Below are 13,106 nucleotides of genomic sequence, written 5' to 3'. Positions count from 1 at the left end.
CTCATGCTCTGTCTCTCTCTCTCTCAAAAATAAACATTAAAAATTTTTTTAAAAATAAATAAAGCTCATCTCTCCAATAAAAGTATAATTGGCCCTCATAACTGATGCTCTGTATTTTAGTCATTTACACAAAATAATCCATAAAGTAGAAACAAGGCGCTATGTTAATCTCTACGAGATACTCGAGTCAGGAAAAATTCTGTTACCTTCAAAATTGTTTGAAGAATGCGTTTCACAATATGCTTCTCCAAAAGCTGCAATGTATTTCATCATATTCTTCTCTGAAGACTTCTCTGAATGCCATTCTGATATCTCTAAACTGTTATCACTAGAACGCCATATTGAAAAGAAATGTGGGTTCCAGACACTGCCTATAGTGATAAAAAAAAAGAGGTTTCTTAATTTCAGTGTCCTTCAGTTCCCACAGCTGCAAAATAAAACAAATGGCTTTCAAACTCTAATATCCTATCGTTAATAATAACAAAGCACTCTTGAGTCACGTTAGAAAACAATGTCCTGTGATTTACCTGTTATGAAATGTGTAGGAGGAAAGTGTAGCTAAAGGTCAAAGCACAGGACAAGTATTGACTGTTTCGCCTCCGCCCCGCACCGTCACCGTCACCAGTTGTCCAGCTGTTTTAGTTAGCACTAGTTAGAAACTTACTTACAATTGGGTAGAAATTAAATTAGTTAATACATGGAAACGAACTTAGAAGAGTCCCTGCCTCAAAGTGAACCCCCAGGATGTATTAACTTTGAATGATGATTGTTATAAACGGGAACCCTATGTCATGAAAGGTCCAGTATTGACATAGAGCAGCATTTCTACATAATATGTTTATTTCTATAGCATGTTTTTTTTTAATTTTTAATGTTTGTTTGTTTGTTTATTTATTTATTTATTTATTTATTTTTGAGACGGAGAGAGACAGAGCACGAGCAGGGGAGGGGCAGAGAGAGAGGGAGACACAGAATCTGAAGCGGGCTCCAGGCTCCGAGCTGTCAACACAGACCCCAACTTGGGGCTTGAACTCAAGGACCGCCAGGTCATGACCTGAGCTGATATATATACTCGATTTGCTCCCGTGTTCAAGCTTTTACGTAATTTTTAAAATGTTGAATTTGCAGGCTATATTCACCTTGGATAATTATGTTAATGCCTGCTGAAGGTACCTACCAATTATCTGTGTTTTATTTGGCGTTTGCAACACAATTTCAATTCCCTCCTCTGGACAAAGGAATAACAGTTCACCTGCTTATTTCACATAAATATAGGGACTCAATAAAATGACAACTACTTTTAAAATGATAGAATGCCATTGAAATGCTGGATCCTATAGTCAGTATTGAACTGATTCAACATTTTTATAATTCTAATATAGAAATGATCTTTCTAAGCTTGCTCTCAGTTTTCATAAATTTGACTAGATTTTAACACATGAAAATTTATGCTAATAAAATTCTAGAGAAAATGTTGGAATATATATGATTGGAAAGATTGCTGATGATCATACACATTGGTATAGTTTAACCTTTGGAATGCAGTTTTTAAAACACTTATCAAAAACCCTAAAAAGATTCCATGTTTCTTTTGATGTGACCATTTTGGGGGGGAAGAGAGAAGACTTTAAAGGAATAATCTCTGATGTTCAAGGTATAACCACAAAATGTTTATCAAAAAGCTATTTTTAATAATGATAAATTAGAAACCACTTAATGGTCCAGAATTAAAGATTTAGTTAAGTAAATATGATTCTACTACATGATGAAATAATATGACAACAATGAAAAATAATAATAAAAAAATGTTTAGGTATATGGGGGAATGTGCAAAGTATTATTGTTAAGCCAGGTAAAATATATATCCAGTAAGATTTTATCCTGTTAAATATTAAATAGAAATACACACATTTTGTGTTTCTATATCTTAGAGAAAACTACAAAGGTGAAGACAATGGTTTTCCCTGAGTGATAGGAGTACAGATAACATTTGTTTTCTCTTTATGTTTCTTCATAGTTTCAAGATATTCTATGAGAAATTTATGTGACCAATTACCAATATTAAAAATGAATTTGGGGGCACCTGAGTGGCTCAGTCGGTTAAGCATCCAACTTTGGCTCAAGTCATGATCTCACCGTTCACGAGTTCAAGCCCCATGTTGAACTCTGTGCTTGGAGCCTGGAGCCTGCTTCGTATTCTGTGCCTCCCTCGCTCTCTGCCCTTTCCCCCCTTGGGCTCTGCCTTTCTCTCCTTCTCTCTCTCTCTCTGTCAAAAATACATAAACATTAAAAAAAATGTAATAATGAGTTTGTTTGCGGTGCCTGGATGGCTTCGTTGGCTGAGCATCCGGCTCAGGTCATAATTTCGTGGTTCCTGAGTTTGAGCCTTGCATCAGGCTCCTGTTGTCAGCGCAGAGCTCCCTTTGGGTCCTCTCCCCCCACCCCGTCTCTGTCCCTCCTCCTCCTCTCTCTCTCTCTCTCAAAAATAAATATTTTTAAAAAATGAGTTTGCTTTGAAACAGTCCCATAAATACAGAGAATAAACTAATAGTTGCCAGAGGGGATGGGAATGAGGGGATGAGGAAAATGGGTGAAGGAGCGTGGGAGATACAGGCTTCCAGTTATGGAATGGATAAGTCTGGGCATGAAAGGCAAAGAAAGCACAGGGACTATAGTCAATGATACTACAATAGCCCTGTATGGTGACAGATGGTAGCTACACTTGTGACGACCCTAGCATAATGGATCGACTTGTGAAATAACCCTGTTGTACACCTGAAACTAATGCAACACTGTGTCAACTATACTTTTTTTAGTATTAATTTTTGAGAGAGAGAAAGAGGGAGAGAGAGAGAGAGAGAACAAGTCGGGGAGGGGCAGAGAGAGAGAGGGAAACAGAAACTCCCAAGCAGACTCTGTGCTGTCAGTGCAGAGCCCGACGTGGGGCTCGAAACCACGAACCGGGAGATCATGACCTGAGCTTAAGTTGGACGCTCAACTGGCTGAACCACCCAGGCATCCCTCAACTATACCTCAATAAAGAAAAAAAAAATAATAATAAGGTTGCTTCAAGAATCTCCTCTATCCTAATTTAACTCAAGTTCCCCACTCTTATGGGCACGGCATGGTGCAGTGTCACCTAGTGGCGGGGCAAAGTCACTGCACTTTTGTTTTGTTGGGTTGTTTCTTGGCTCAGAAGATGTATTTAACGGGAGAGAAACTGCAGGTTTGTTTTTCTTTTTAAACGCAGTTTAAACACAGTTTAAGTGTCGTGGGTAGTATAATCAGCTTTACGTATTTCATTATAAAGACATTGCATCTAGTTTCTGCCCCACAGTGCAGACCAAGGAGATGATCTACACCACAAATAACACTACCTAATGTGTAGCTTTGTTTTAGTTTGTTTTGTTTTCTAGATTTATTTGAGGTATGATTCGTATGCCAGAAAATGGCACGTAATTAATATGTACAATTTAGTGACTTTGGTGACATGTATATATATGCTCATGTTACCATCACCACAATCCAGGTGATAAACATATCCATCACCTCCCAAAGTTGTTCTTTTGGATTTTGTTTGCTTGTTTGTGTTTCAAACTCACAACATGAGGGGGGATCTGGATGGCTCAGTTGGTTAAGCCTCTGACTCTTAGTTTCAGCTCAGGTCATGATCTCCCTGTTCATGAGTTTGAGCTCCGCATCAGGCTCTGCGCTGAGAGCACAGAGACTGCTTGGGATTCTTCCTTGCTCCCTCTCTGCCCTTCCCCCCACTCATTTCCCCCCCCCTCTCTCTTTCAAAATAAATAAATAAACATTTAAAAAATCACAGCATGAAATCTAACCTCTTAACAAAGTCAGTAGAGTTGCAGGTTACAAAATCAAAATACAATATCACTTGCATTTCTATATGCCAACAACAAACACTAGGAAATTAACAATCCCATTTCAATAGCTCCAAAAAGAATTAAAAAAACCTTAGAAATAAGCCTAACCAAAAAAGTGAATGACTTACATGGTGAACGCATTAATAAAAGAAATTAGTGCAGATACAAACAACTGGAAAGACATTCTGTGTCCACGGATTAGAAGAGTCTATACTATTAAAAGGCCATATCACTCAGAGCAATATACAAATTCAGTGCAACCCCTATCAAAATCCCAAAGATATAGCGTATAGAAATAGAAGAAAAAACAATCCTAAAATTCAGATGGAACCACAAAAGACCCCCAAATGGGCAAAGCAATCATGAGCAAGAACAAAGCTAGAGGCTTCATACATCCTCATTTTAAAATATATTACAGGGGCGCCTGGGTGGCTCAGTCAGTTGAGCGTCCAACTTTGGCTCAGGTCATGATCTCGCAGTCTATGAGTTCCAGCCCCGCATTGAGCTCTGTGCTGATGGCTCAGAGCCTGGAGCCTGCTTCCGATTCTGTGTCTCCCCCTCTCTCTGCCCCTTCCCTGCTCATGCTCTGTCTCTCTCTGTCTCAAAAATAAATAAAAACATTAAGAAAAAAATTTTTTTAAATAATAAAATATATTACAAAGCTACAGTAATCAAAACAGTATGGTACTGGCATAAACACTGACATAGAGATCAGTGGAACTAGAGAGCCCGGGGGGTGGGGGGAAGCATGCATATAGAGTCATTTGATCTTTGACAAGGGTATCAAGAAAACACAGTAGAGAAAGAATAGCCTTTTGAATAAATGGTGTTGAAAAACCTGGATTTCCACATCTACAAGAATGAAATTGGATCCTTACCTGATGTCACCATACATAAAAATTGAGTCAAAATGGATTGAAGGCCTGAAAATAAATCCCAGAAAAAAAAAAAAATAAGGGAAAGTCTTCTTGACATGGGTCTCCACAATGATTTCTTGAATGACACCAAAAGCACAGGCAGCAAAAGCAAAACTAGATAAGTAGGATTACATCAAACTAAAAGCTTCTGCAGAGCAGAGGGAATGGCAGAATAAAAACGTAACTGGGGAATCTGGGCGGCTCAGTTGGTTCAGCATCTGACTCGGTTTTGGCTCAGATCGTGATCTCACAGTTTGTGGGTTCAAGCCCCACGTCGGCTCCGTGTGGACGGTGCAGAGCCTGCTTGGGATTCTCTCCCTCTCCCTCTCTCTCTGCCCCTTCCCCACTCATGCTGTCTGTGTCTCAAAAATAAATAAACTTAAAAAAAAATTTGAAAAGTTAACCTATTGAATGAGAAAAAAATCTTTGGAAAACATACATCTGGATAAAGTGTTATATGCAAAATATAAAAGAATTTTTTTTAATTCATAGCAAAAAAATAATAATAGTGATAACCTGATTTAAAAAGGGGCAAAAGACTTAAATAGACACTTCTCCAAAGAACTCACTTTTCAAAAGCTTTTTAATGTTTATTTATTATGTAATATGTGCAAATATGCTAAAGTACTTTGTATATGCTAAAGCCTCTATTACCAAAGTCTATATTACCAAAACATACTTCAAAATGTCTTGTTTTTGAGACCTGAAAGTCACATTTTTCTTAGTATATAATGTGACTAATTATCAATATTAATATAATAATGAATATTATATAAATGTGATATTAATAATATAGTATATACTATAGTGAATATTAATGTCTTATTTTATACATGTTATATGTGTTTAATAGCTTGCAATGAACACAATACTGTATTAATTAATATTAATGAAATATATTTAATAACTTGTAACCAACATACAGACAAGGGTACAACACGTAAATGTAGGTTTCACAATTTTTTACAGAACAAATATCCATGAAAACTCTACCCAAATCAAAAAGCAGAACATTGCTAGCACCAAATGACACCTTCTTGCCCTTTTTTCATCTCTACTCCTTTCATCTCCCCCAGAAATACAGAGATACCTGTTTTCATAACATCATAAAATTGATGTTTGCAGTTTCTTTTTGACCTTTGTATGAATGGAATGAAATAGTAAGTGTTCCGCTGTGTCTAGTTTCCCTCGGTATATCTCAAGCTCAAACTCATAGCCAACATCACATGGGTGAGTTTCATCCACGCTGTTAGGCGTACCTGTTGTTAATTACTTTTCATTCTTATATGTTGTTTCCTGTATGAATAGGCGGTATTGATTGATATTTGGGTTGTTTTCTGTTTTTTACTGTGGACGAGGAAAAAGAATTTCTTTCTACCTTTCTAACCTCCTTGGCAATCAAATTAACGTTAGACAGAGTAACAGGAGAAAAACTAATTTAATTGCAAATGTGCAGGGACCCCATAAAAATGTAAGACCCAAGGGCAAGCCGGGCAATGGAGACTTCTGTGTCATCTTAAGCTAAGGCCTGGGGCTTCAAAGGGAAGAAGAATAATTCACAGACCAATGAGAAGAACAGAGATGTTTGATAAACAGACATTTGACCTGCCATGCAAATAAGTCATTCACGTAAAAATGTTATCTCTTGTTAATGGCTCTCTTTCTGAGCCAGGTCCCGTATCTAAATATTTTTTAGATAGTTTAAGGGAGAGGTAAAGGTATTCTTGAGTCCGCTGGGTCTTGATTGACTTCAGCTTGCAACAGTCTGCTTGCCCACGTGGCACATTTTGGAGAGACTTGTTCTGAACCCCTTTACTCCTATTTAAATAATGTTGTGATTGGTAACTACAGGCTTCTTATGTCGGCTGTTTCTCAACCTGTTCTGCTCTCACAGGAGAAATGGAGACATGTGGATGTGAACATTATCGGTGGCAGAGGTCATGAGATGTCCCAGACTTTCAAAATTTCAACTTAATCTTGTCCATAAAAATCTCCTTATGTTATGCGGCAACAAAGCATAAATGGGGTTCCTAACTACGTGGTCAGGACAATGTGATCTTGGATACCTGGTTCCTTTCTGTGAGTAAGCACTCCAGCTAACTGCCTGCCAAATTACAAACCTGTGCTCCTTTGTTCCTAAAATTGTGCCACATAAATGCGTCCCTCAAGAAATCATAGAAAATCCATTAGTATGTCACAATTCCAAATTCTATTCAGCACTAAAGGTCCCATTAGTCAAATTTGGGAGATAATCAGTCAGAAAAGCAATCCTAAGTCTCTCCATGGTCATGGAACCGGAGTTCAATACCACAAAGTGAACTTTACAAATACTCAGAAGTTAGGGGAAAGTGGGTGATGGGCATTGAGGAGGGCACCTGTTGGGATGAGCACTGGGTGTTGTATGGAAACCAATTTGACAAGAAATTTCATATTAAAAAAAAATAAATACTCAGAAGTTAACAGCTCAGCCTTTATGGTACTCCAACACCGTCGTGCAAAGAGGAGCTTATGCCATCATCAGTGAAAAATGTTGCTTCTCTGTAAACAAAGCAGGACAAATAATATCTAATTTAAATCTGTTAAAAGAAAGAATTAAACTTTTTTTGTCAGACAAAAGAAGTACAGGTATTCTATAGACCTGATCTTTTTCTGGAGCTTGGACTGGCTTAATGAGATGTGGGAAATGGGCTCTGATTTGTTCTTTTCTGTTTATTCATCCTCAGTCTTTTTTTTTTTTTTTTTTTTTCAGAGAGAGACAGAGAGAAAGAGAGAGAGAGCACCAGACATGGGACTCCCTCCCATGACCCTGGGATCATGACCTGAGCCAAAATCAAGAGTGATGCTTAATTGACTGAGTCACCCAGGCTCCTGTGGGTGCTCCTGACAGGCGCCCCTGTCAACTTCATTCTAATCTATGTTCTTTCTACTCTCTGCAGATCTCTTACCACGCATTTACTAATTCCATTTCTCTCTCCACAGTCACCAGATCAGCTTGTAGTGTGGAAGTTTCCAGGGAAGCTGGAAACTGGAGGGGCCCAGGGCAGGAACTGGAACTGTAGAGGCCCAGGGCAGGCCATCCCAAATGTGCCACAATGGCATATTGATTGTTTTGAATTGAAGCTATTTGGAAAACAACCAACGCGAGGACACTCAGACTCTCCCTTGTCCCCCTGAAAGCAGGAAATAAATCCCCCATGTGAAAAAAATGCCCTCCCCATAATAGGAAGGAAAAAGACCTCCTTATCACCAAAGACAGAGACTTTGAAGTTGAGAAATTTGTAGAAAAAAACCTCTCATTACTCTTTTACTGTAATCTATGACCTCAGCCCAAATTCCACATAAAATTAAAGCTACTAATTAAAGCTCAATGGAATACTACTTGGCAATGAGAAAGAATGAAATCTGGCCTTTTGTAGCAACGTGGATGGAACTGGAGAGTGTTACGCTAAGTGAAATAAGTCATACAGAGAAAGAGAGACACCATATGTTTTCACTCTTATGTGGATCCTGAGAAACTTAAGAGAAGGCCATGGGGGAGGGGAAAGAAAAAAAAAGAGAGGGAGGGAGCCAAGCCATAAGAGACTCTTAAAAACTGAAAATAAACTGAGGGATGATGGGGGGTGGGAGGTAGGGGAGGGTGGGTGATGGGTATTGAGGAGGGCACCTGTTGGGATGAACACTGGGTGTTGTATGGAAACCAATTTGACAATACATTTCATATTAAAAAAAAAAAAAGCTCCCAAACACCTGTTTCCTTCTTCTTCTTCTTCTTCTTCTTCTTCTTCTTCTTCTTCTTTTGAGAGAGAGCACGTGAGCAGGAGAGAGGCAGAGAGAGAGAGAGAGGGAGAGAGAGAGAATCCCAAGCAGGCTCCATGCCCAGTGTGGATGGAGCCCATCAGGGGGCTGGATCCCATGACTGTGAGATCATGACTCGAGCTGAAATCAAAAGTCAGACACTTAACTGACCCAGTTATCCAGGTGTCCCTATGTTTTCTTTATCCGGTCAATTCCTATTGTCTCTTTTCTAAAATGTGTAAACATTGTCTGCCTTGGTCATTTCTTTGCATCTCAATGTCATAATTGAGTATGACATGTAATAAAACTTGTGTCTTTTTTTTTCCTCCTATTAATCTATCTCATATCAATTTAATTCCTCGCTAGCTAGAAGAACCCTGGGGGTGGGGAAGAAAAGGAAATTTCTCCTTCCTCAACACTGGCAATCTGGCATCATTTCCCTTCAATTTTAGTGACTGAAAAGTTTGAAGTTGACCTTCATCTCCTTCAAAGACCAGCCACTCTTCCTCAGCCTTACTCCTAGCGCAGTGTTTAGAGGTATTTTTGGTTGTCCAACATGGCGGGCAGTCAATGCCGGGGAAAGCTTGATACTGGCCTCTAGAAGGGAGAAGTAAGAGACCCTTCCAAACTACACAAGGCACTGAACAGCTCCTGACAACAAAGAATAATCTGATTCAAAATGTCCGTGGTATCCAGGCGAGACAATCTTGTCCTGGGGTGTAGCTTTCTGATGAACCAACCAGATATACTGATTTTTCAATCTCCCTACCCCTGCCCAAGCTCTTAGACTGCCCCAAACCCTCTTCTGCTGCTCTGATTCTGTCTTTGAGAATCTTGTACAGGACAGGCAGCTCTTCTTTCTGGGTTTTAACTTTCTTTTGGACTTGCCTGGGGTTACTTACTAATTTGCTATCTCACTGGTGCCGTTAATATGTTTAGAATATTTTGCTGGCTCGACCCGTTTTCCTTTGTGGAGTGAGGATCGGTATTACCTAGGGAGGAAATCACCATGTTTCTTTTGAATAACCAAATGAAAGTAGTGGAAGTCTCCTCCTGCTTTTAAGAAATCTTCTGAGAAATTCTCAGACTCAGTGCTCAAAAAGTTACTTGTTGCTTAATACCTCTCACCCTTAATTGCTGTTGCCGGCTTCTCCAAGAGTCACATTTTGCTGCATCCACGTGGTACAGCCTTCAAACCCTACTACTTTGCTAAATGTGCCGATACTCGCTCCCTGCATTATGCAAAGCACCCAAAAATATAAAAGTAAGGAACATTTGTATTGAATGATGATATGGTGATTAATAAGGATAATAAAAACATAGCAATAATTATAACCAACATTACATCGTGCTTCTATCAGCCAGAGACTAAACGCTTACCATACAATTAATTCATTTAATCTTCCCAACAGCCCCGTGCCTTAGGTGTTATTAATGTCTTATTTTGTATATAAGGAAACCGAGTTACATAGAGAGTAAGTACTTTGCCCAAGGCCTTAAAATTTTAGATCGAGGATTCATACCCAGGCAGTCTGACACTTTGGGACATAGCCATTGAGAATGTGTCACGCTGAACGTCACGGGTCACTGCTGTTAAAGTTTATGGCAACCACAATCACTTAGGGCCCCCTACCGACAAAACAGCTCCTTTTCCTCAAGGTTACACCTGCTGCGAAAGCTTGCCTAGTCATCTTCAAACGAGAGTTCGTCAAAACCGGCTAGTCCTTCCCCATTTCCTGCAGGTGTTTGTTCAGAACTTCAGTGGCAATTGTTTTGCTTCCAGTGGCAACAATAATCACAATGGGCATGAAAAGCTGACCAAAACATCCAAGCGAAAATTTTGTTCATTAGTAGAGTTTTGATACTTGTTTTGCTGCATGTGGGCTTTGAACACCTGTAGCGGACTTTGAGAAGTGGGCTTTGAACATATTCCTGGGACCCTAAAAGGTGATACACATGAGGCCAGGATCGGACGCATGCCCAGGAATGGCCTGGAGGGGCGGGGGTGGGGGGCTAAGTTTTCACCTCTGATTGACCTTGAGAGTCTGCACAAACAGGAAGGGAAGGCTGAGAAAAGTTGTAACCTGCCTGCCCGAGTGTCGCAGATGTGTCTCGACAGGCACACAGACTCCCTCAGCGAAGACTGAAAGATTTGTAGATGAAGAGTCAAGAAATCAGCAAGAAGGAAAAACACGCACATTTTTGAATGGGCAAAAAGACTTGAAAGGTCATTGCGCGAGCGCGCGCGCGCGCGCGCACACACACACACAAACTGAAATGGCAAATACGCTTATCAAAATCGTCATCGAATAGAAATTAAAACTAAAAGGAGTTATTGTAAGACCAACTACAATGTCTATTTTTTTTTTTAGAAAAAGAATCAAAAACAGAGACTACCAAGCATTAGTGAGAATTTGTATCAGTTGGAACTCCTGTACAGTTGACCTCTAAACAACATGGGTGTCAACTGTGTGGGTCCACTTACACACAGATTTTTTTTTTCAATAAGTATAGTACAATATTATAAATGTATTTCCTTCCTTTTGGTTTTCTTAATAATATTTTCTGATCTGTGTTGCTTTACTGTAAGAATACAGTACAGAGGCGCCAGCGCAGCTCAGTCAGTTGAGTGACCCACTCTTGATTTCGGCTCATCGTATGATCCCAGGGTCGTGGAATTGAGCCCCACGTCTGCCTCTATGCTGAACTTGGGTGTTTGAGATGCCCTCTCTCCTACTCTGCCTCCACTCGCGTACGCACACACACACACACACTCTCTCTCTCTCTCCCAAATAGACAAAAAAAAAGAATACAGTATATAATACATATAACACGTAAAATATATGTTAATTGATCGTCTATGTTATTGGTAAGGCTTTCTGTCAAGAGTAAAGTATTGGGAGTTACGTTTCTGGGCGTTCAAAAGTTGTACACAGATTTTTCAACTCTGTAGGGTTGTCTGTCCCCCTAACACCTGTGTTGTTCAAGCGCCCACTGCACTTGTGGAGGGAGATTAAACTGACAGCTACTATCTTGGTTGGCAGTCTCTACCAATGGGACACCTTATGACCCATTAATTCCATTCATCTGCTGACACAAATAAACGTGTATGTGCATGCAATGAAAGATACAAAAATTTCAGAGCAGTTTTATCCATACTAGCCCTGAACTGGAAACAACACAGGTGTCCCGCGACTGGAAAATAGATACATTGTGGTGCATCTATAGTGGCAGCGACACAAATATGTATCCAAAAAACCGATGATCAAAGAAGCTGGACACAAAAGACTCCAAATTGTGTGATTCCGCTTTTACGAAGTGTTTTAAAAAGTCTGGAGTGGCAGAGAAAACCATCCTAACACAAAAGGCTGCATATGCTGAAAATATTTGATGGCGCGTTGCAGCGTGACTAGGGCACTTCTTCTTTAGCTTTGAAAGGTTCTTTTCTTTCAAAATTCACCCCTGCTTGTGAGTGTCAGTTCCTTTCTGGTGTATTTCTAGGTGGCAGTAGAACTTTGTGCATACTCTGTGGCAGAATTCTTTTGCTTTATATATTAATTGTTTTAGCGAATGATTTGTCTCACTCACTAGAAAATCGACTTCCTATAGGGAGGACACCATATTCAATCGCAGCTTCTAGTTTCAGAGAAGCAGTTAAGTTTAGTTATTGAATGTATAGGCTTTGATGTCAAATAGCCTGGTTTCACATTTCTGTGTACTTTGGGTAAATTGCCTTGTGTGCCTCATCAGTAAATAGGGACAGTCAAAGTACGTAGCTCTTATATTTCTTGTGATGCTGGGAGGTTTAAGTAAGTTAATATCTGAAGTATATAATAATCTTAATAAATGTTAGCTCTTTGCTAATAAAATCATCAGAGTATTTTGTAGGTTTCATGTAAATTTAGGTTACTCCCTTTCTTCAAATATGTTTACCTTAAAATTGTGCAAATTTCATACAAATACTATAAACTTTATATACCATTTTTTGAAAATTCATCTATCAATACAAATAAACCCAATGTTTCCCTGAATAGAAAATGTTTTGGTATATATGCATATGCACACCACCTATATATATATAATTTAAGGTCTGTATTTATACTTATATAAATTTATAATATTATATAGATATCATATAGGATTCAAACCTAATTAGTTAACATCGTAAGTTATTTGCCCTTTAATAAAACTAAATGAAGCATTAAGTATAATGTGTCTATGTTATTCTTAAGATATCATGGATTTTTGTTGTTGTTCTTGTTTTTGGGTTTTTTTTTTTGTTTTTTTTTTTCTGATTTTTGTTTTTAATTGCTGAACAAAGGTTACTTAAAAATTCAGTAGGGGACTTTCAGGTGTATTCATAATATTGAACAGCTGTATTTGTTTCTGCTTTGTTCAAAAACTCCATTAAAACAACATTCATTCAAAAACAAATAATGGACTGGAAAGGATTAGGAGGAAATGAACACAAAAGATAAATATTTATACATTTTAGAATATGTCAAGTGAC

The sequence above is a fragment of the Lynx rufus genome, unplaced genomic scaffold (genome assembly GCF_022079265.1).
Source record: "Lynx rufus isolate CCGP_SWC_20201006 ecotype Redwood Valley unplaced genomic scaffold, mLynRuf1.p SCAF_7, whole genome shotgun sequence".
NCBI classification, from domain to species: Eukaryota; Metazoa; Chordata; class Mammalia; order Carnivora; family Felidae; genus Lynx; species Lynx rufus.
The sequence above is the reverse complement of the archived record's forward strand: the minus strand, read 5'-3'. Positions refer to the sequence as shown.